The 6,000-nt window shown below is 42.9% G+C and overlaps 1 protein-coding gene across 2 annotated transcripts in view; it reads right to left on the minus strand.

Moving 5' to 3' along the window:
• The window catches only part of LOC138765198 (solute carrier family 26 member 9-like), a 121,442-nt gene extending 116,342 nt beyond the window's left edge, over positions 1 to 5,100 (minus strand). The window contains exon 1 of one of the 2 annotated variants that reach the window (XM_069942137.1): positions 5,007 to 5,100. The gene's annotated coding sequence lies outside the window, so the exon portion shown is untranslated. The remainder of the gene's footprint in view (positions 1 to 5,006) is intronic. The other variant, XM_069942134.1, reaches the window with a different exon arrangement.
• Between the last annotated feature and the right edge of the window lie 900 nt (positions 5,101 to 6,000).

Below are 6,000 nucleotides of genomic sequence, written 5' to 3' on the forward strand. Positions count from 1 at the left end.
ATTCCTTTTTTTTATGTAAAAATCTATCTAACTGAATCTTAAATATGTTTAATGAAGTCACCTCAACTGCTTCCCTGGGCAGTGAATTCCACAGATTCACAACTCTCTGGAAAAAAACAGTTTTTCTCATCTCCGTCTTAAATCTACTCCCCTGAATCTTGATGCTGTGTCCCCTAGTTCTGGACTCACCTACAAGGGAAAACAATTGGGTGTATTTAAGGTAGAGATTGATAGGTCTTGATTGGCTGGAGCATCAAAGGTATCGGGGAGAAGGCCGGGCAGTGGGGCTAAGTGGTAAAATGGATTAACTCTTGATTGAATAACAGGGCAGACTCAATGGGCTGAATAGCCTATTTCAGCTCTATATCTTATGGTCTTATGAATGCCCTCTGGCCAGTTTCCAACTTACTGATATCCTTCAGACGGTGGGGTGACCAGAACCTCACAGTTTCTTCAACGACTTGTACAGATCTATCGTGAGGTCTCAACTTCTGTTCTCAGTGGCTTGCCCAAAGAGAGTGAGCATGCCTAATGCCTTCTTTACCACCCAGTCCACCTGAGTTTCACGTTCACAGAACTATGCATCTGTACTTGCTGGTTACTCTCTTCTGTAACACTCTCCAGGGTTTGCCATTCTCTGTTTAAGTTCTAACCTAGTTTGACTGCCCAAAGTGAGTTAAATTCAAAGTGCAACTCATTGGCCCACCTTCACAATTGACTTAGATCCTATTGCACACTTAATTATCCATCCTCAGTGTCCACTATGCACTGATTTTAGCATCATCTGAAAAGGTTCTGAACGCGACAGCCATCTAAATCGCTGATATAATTGACACATGCTGGTGGAGCCAACAGCAAGTCCCCAACACACCACTGGTCTCAGGCCTCCAATCTGAAAAGCGTTCCTCCTCTGATTCCTTCTCGAAAACCAGCGTTGAATACCAATTGGCAAATTCATCTTGGATCCTACGTGATCTCACCTTCCAGATCAACCTCACTTCCACAAATAAACCTGCAGCAAACCATACTGCAGCAAGCAAGACTTTCATTTCATTGTACTTGTGTATATGACAATAAACGATTTAATTTTTCATTTAGAGGTACAGCTCGGTTACAGGCCCCTCAAGCTCACAAGCCTGCACTGCCCAATTACGTCCATATGACCCATCAACCTACCAACCGCAGAAATCTTTGGAACGTGGGAGAAAACCAGAACACCCAGAGGTAACCCACACGGAGAAGGAGAGAACGTACAAACCCCTTACAGACAGCAGCATATTTGAACCGGGGTCTCTGGCGCTATAATAGCGTTGCGCAGAACACGACACTGACTGTACTGCCTCTAATCCTATCATATTTTCTCTCAACTTCTTTTCAGTAATTAGTTTTGCTAATCTCCATAATCCAGCTGACTGTTTCCTTTCATATTATAATTATTGTCCCTGGCACGGTTGGCGTAGCAGTTACCACCGTGCCTTTACAGCGCCAGTGGTCGAGACCGGGGTTCGAATCCCATGCTGTCTGTGAGGAGTTTGTATGTTCTCCCACGTCTGTATGGGCTTTCCCTGGGGACTCTGGTTTCCTCACACTGATCAAAACGTACCAGGGTGGTAGATTAATCGAGTACAAATTGGGTGGCATGGACTCGTGGGTCTATAACTGTCCTGCTGTCTAAATTAAGAAGTAATGGACCAGATTTACCATCCTGCACCCCCAGGTTCAGGAATAGCTGCTCCCCTCCACCATCAGACTCCTCAACGACAAACTTAATCAGGGTCTTATTTAAGGACTCTTACTTGTGCATTTTATTGATTTTTATTTGCTCTGTTTTGCAGTCAGTTTGTTTACGTGAGTACGTATCTTCTTGAGTACAGGTTTTGCACTACCAATTAGGTAGTAATTCTGCTAGACCCACAGGAAACAGTATCTCAGGGTTGTATGTGGTCTGACAATAAATCTGAATTTTGAACTGAATTTCAATGGTTATTGAATGAATTATTCATTAAATTTCATTTTTCAATGAGCTTCATGAGTTCCACACATACACCCAGCCAAAACTGAGGGCATTATAATGATATGGTGGTAAAATCTTTTGGGGAAGGCAATGTATCAAATGTAAAAACAAGAATAAATGCTGGAGGAACTAAGCAATCATTCAACACCTATAGAAGGTATATTACTGACATTTCAGTCATGAGCCCTTCCTCAAGGTATAAACAAACAGCAGGCAGGTATCTCAATAAAGACTGGGAGAAAAAAGGGGAAGAATGGGAGCGGAGGGGGGTGGGGTCCAGACAAACTTTGGATATGATAAGAGGAAAAGTGAGAATTGATTTTGGCTCTGCGAAGGGAGACAGAGGGAAAAGAGAAGAGAGAGACAGAACTAGAGGAGAGGAGTCAGGGGGATGAAGATGATGGGGGGGCGAGGTAGAACGGAAACTGGAGAAGTTGGTTAATACCATCTGGTTGGAGGGGGCCCAGACAGAGATGAGGTGTTGTTCCTACAATTTGCGGGTGATGTCAGTGCATGAGATCATGGACAGACATGTCACAAAGGAATTTGATGGGGAATTGAACTGGGAGGCTTGAGGGGCCTGTAACCGAGCTGTACCTCTAAATGAAAAATTAAATCGTTTATTGTCATATACACAAGTACAATGAAATGAAAGTCTTGCTTGCTGCAGTATGGTTTGCTGCAGGTTTATTTGTGGAAGTGAGGTTGATCTGGAAGGTGAGATCACGTAGGATCCATACTATTGCAGCAAACAAAGCCAAGGTGCTCAACAAAGCAATCTCACAATCTCTCTCATGTAGAGGAGAACACAACGGGAGCCCCCAATGCAGTAGATGACCTCAGCAGGTTCATACGTAAAATGTTGCTGCACCTGGAAGGACTATTTAGGGGCTCGATTGGTAGTGAGGGAGGAGGCATGGGTGGCACTTCCTGCGGTCACAGGGGGAGGTGCCAAGGGGACGGTTGTTGGGAAGGATGGAGTGGACTAGGGTATCACGGATGAGTGGTCCCTGCAGAAGGTGAGGTATCAAATGTGCTGGGAATGATCATTTCCCCATCATCTAATGAGCACCCAAACCACATCTGGATGGTTGTAGAAAGTCAATGCTAACAATTCTGGACCAGGAGGGATAAACAACTCTTATTCTTCTCTGTTGATTATTACCCCTTGCTCCCTACTGAAGAATGTGCGCACGTCGGAGAGGACTAATTATTACACACTTGTGGGAGAAATAGTTAATCTGCACTGACTCATCAATTTGTCTTGTGTATGAACAATGCTTATTGGGTGAGTCATCCAAACAATATTTATGATATTATTTCAACACAGGCTCATTCTTCTTTTGCTAAAAAAAGTTTCAGAAAACCAGGATAGAGTTCCCATTGTAATGTAATTGAGGGGAGGTTTAATTTAAGAATGTTGTTGCAACTGAGGTTAAAGTAAGGAAGATGTACAATTTCGAATACTTTTGCGAATAAACAAGCTAGGGTCAGTGGAAATCCAAACCTGCTTCGTACATTTTCACAAAAGTGTTTTCAATCAAACCTAGAAACTGTTGGCCGAGAGAGTGTGGTTCAGTGGTGCAGCACGCGGTTCATTTGCAAACCTCACGTTTCTGTTCACAGTGAAAGCTTGGTGGTGTTAAATTTGACCCTGACAGACAAGGTCTTATTGTAGTAAAGTTGTCTGAAATGTCCCTACGGCTTTGTGCCAGGCAGCCTGATTGTTGCAGTAGAGAGCAGTTTTATGAGGCTGCGATGGAAGGCTGGGACTGTACAGGACACCTAACAATGAGGCGCTGAAGGAACTCAGCAGATCAGGCAGCGTCCATGGTTAAAAATGGTCGGTCATCTCCGGGTCAGAACCCTTTATCTAAAGGCTGAGGTGTAATGGGGACGATCTTATGTATCTGAAAGGGTTGGGGAGAAGAAGCTGGGGAGGGGCCATAAGGTGATTGGGTATTGGGCAGAAGGTGGAGAGACGGGTAGAGGGAGAGACTACTGGGAAGGGAGGGTGAAGTTAGAGAGAAAGTAAGTACAGGAGCAGGTGAAGAGGAAGTGGGAACAATGGAACTTGATGTGAGAAAAGTCAGCGTTCATTTGCTGCAGTTTTTGTGGTTTTTCTAAGCCGTTGTGCTAATGTCACCTGAGAGTGCTTAATGCCGTCACTGAATGGTGAAAGTAAAAATAATTCTTTATTTCCATATGTGGAAACTCTCACTTCAATGAGAACTTTTAAAACAGGGATAACATATATTTTTCATTTGGCCAGTTCAAAGGACTTGACAAATAAAGGTACGTGTGACCCCTTGTCAGTTCATGCAAATATAACAGATTTAAACAAATATTTGTCTCTGTTATATGAGAAAGTGACTGTTGCTTTCCCCATTATTTTTCCAAGTCTAGACACAACACTTTTCAGAACTTCTCTCATTAAGGGTGCATCTCCTTTTCAGATCATCCTTTGAATTGCTTGTCACCATTGAGACTTCAGAGATAGTGGGAGAGCAAGTATCTCCTGATGTCTGTGAGCAAAGGGTTAACATGATTGTCAGGTGCAACCTTTATTCTGAAGCGACAAGTACCCCATTCTCTACAAAACAGCGCAGTCCATGCCAAGACCAGGCTTGCAGCACACGGATTTGTGATCTAGCATCATACAGGAACACTCTCAAGCCATCTGGCTACTCTGCATACTTGTTAGAACAGAAAACAAGTTTTTAACTTTTAAAATACAATACCTAGAAATATTTCACTGCTAACGATGCCATGGATGTATAATAAATGCATAAATACTCAACGTGAATGCTTAAAACCATGAATCAAGTTTCATTCCTGAAGGCTAGAAATTTAGAGATAGAGCTTTGTTTGTTTATGAGATAGTTTTCATACCTATTAAGAACTATTGATGTTAATTATAATAGATATTTACCAAAACCAGGATTAAATGCCATTCCTTAAAAAAAAAGCTCAAGTACAGTAACTAACTTACCTCAAAACATTAACAAGCTGTGGTGGACTATGTTTGCACTCCCAGGTGTTACAAACCTGCCTGCAATACCTCTCAGTATAATGGACTGCACAGATTGCTGATCATTGCTTAAATAGTGAAATGAGTCATTAGGTACACTGTCAGAGTATTGCTTATACTGGAGTTAGAAAATGATTTGCTTGTTTTATTTAAATGACGGTCTGTATTGGACTTAAAGAGGAAAGGATAAAGCCATTCTGTGAGTTGGAGAAGCTGCACTGTATCTGTAAATTTATTTCAAATTAGTTCCACGAAAGCTGCCTTAAAAATATTTTGGAAGCTCAAACCTACTTTCAGGCAGGGAAAAATGCAAACTTCTTTGCATTCATCATCGATGACAGGTCATTTCGAATCATTTACTTCAGTAAGTGGTTTAGTTTTTGTACATATAGCTGTTGTTTGGATGTTGCCCACATTTTGGTATCATTGCTTCGGCATTCGTAGAAGTGTGGGTCAATGAGATTGGTGTTTGTTGCCAGTTTCCATTGGACCGGACCCAGTTGCTTGGCCAGGTTATGTGAGAGGGTGCACATGAGAGTCAGCAGTTGCTGGAATCTGGAGCTGGAGGAACGCAGCAGGCCGGGGAGCAGCAGTGGTCGACGTTTCAGCCCAGAACCCTTTGCCAAGTCTTGACAGAGGGATCTGGCCTGAAACGTCAGCCATTCTCTCTCTCCCACTGATGCTCCTTGACCACTGTTCCTCCAGCAGATTGATCTTTTGCATCAGAGGGAAGCGAACCAATTTGATGTGTGGCTGGGGGTCACAAAAATGAAGACAAGGAAAGCAGTTTTTATTCCCTCACAGGCACTGATGAGATGTTTAATCACAACCCCATTGAATCTTGGCATATGACAATAAACAAACTTACTTCGCTTTTTAGGATGACAGGGTTAGTGTAGCAGTCAACACAACGCTATTCCAGCGACAGTGACCGGGGTTCGAATCTGGCGCTGTC

This window comes from Narcine bancroftii, chromosome 5 (genome assembly GCF_036971445.1).
Source record: "Narcine bancroftii isolate sNarBan1 chromosome 5, sNarBan1.hap1, whole genome shotgun sequence".
Lineage (NCBI taxonomy): Eukaryota > Metazoa > Chordata > Chondrichthyes > Torpediniformes > Narcinidae > Narcine > Narcine bancroftii.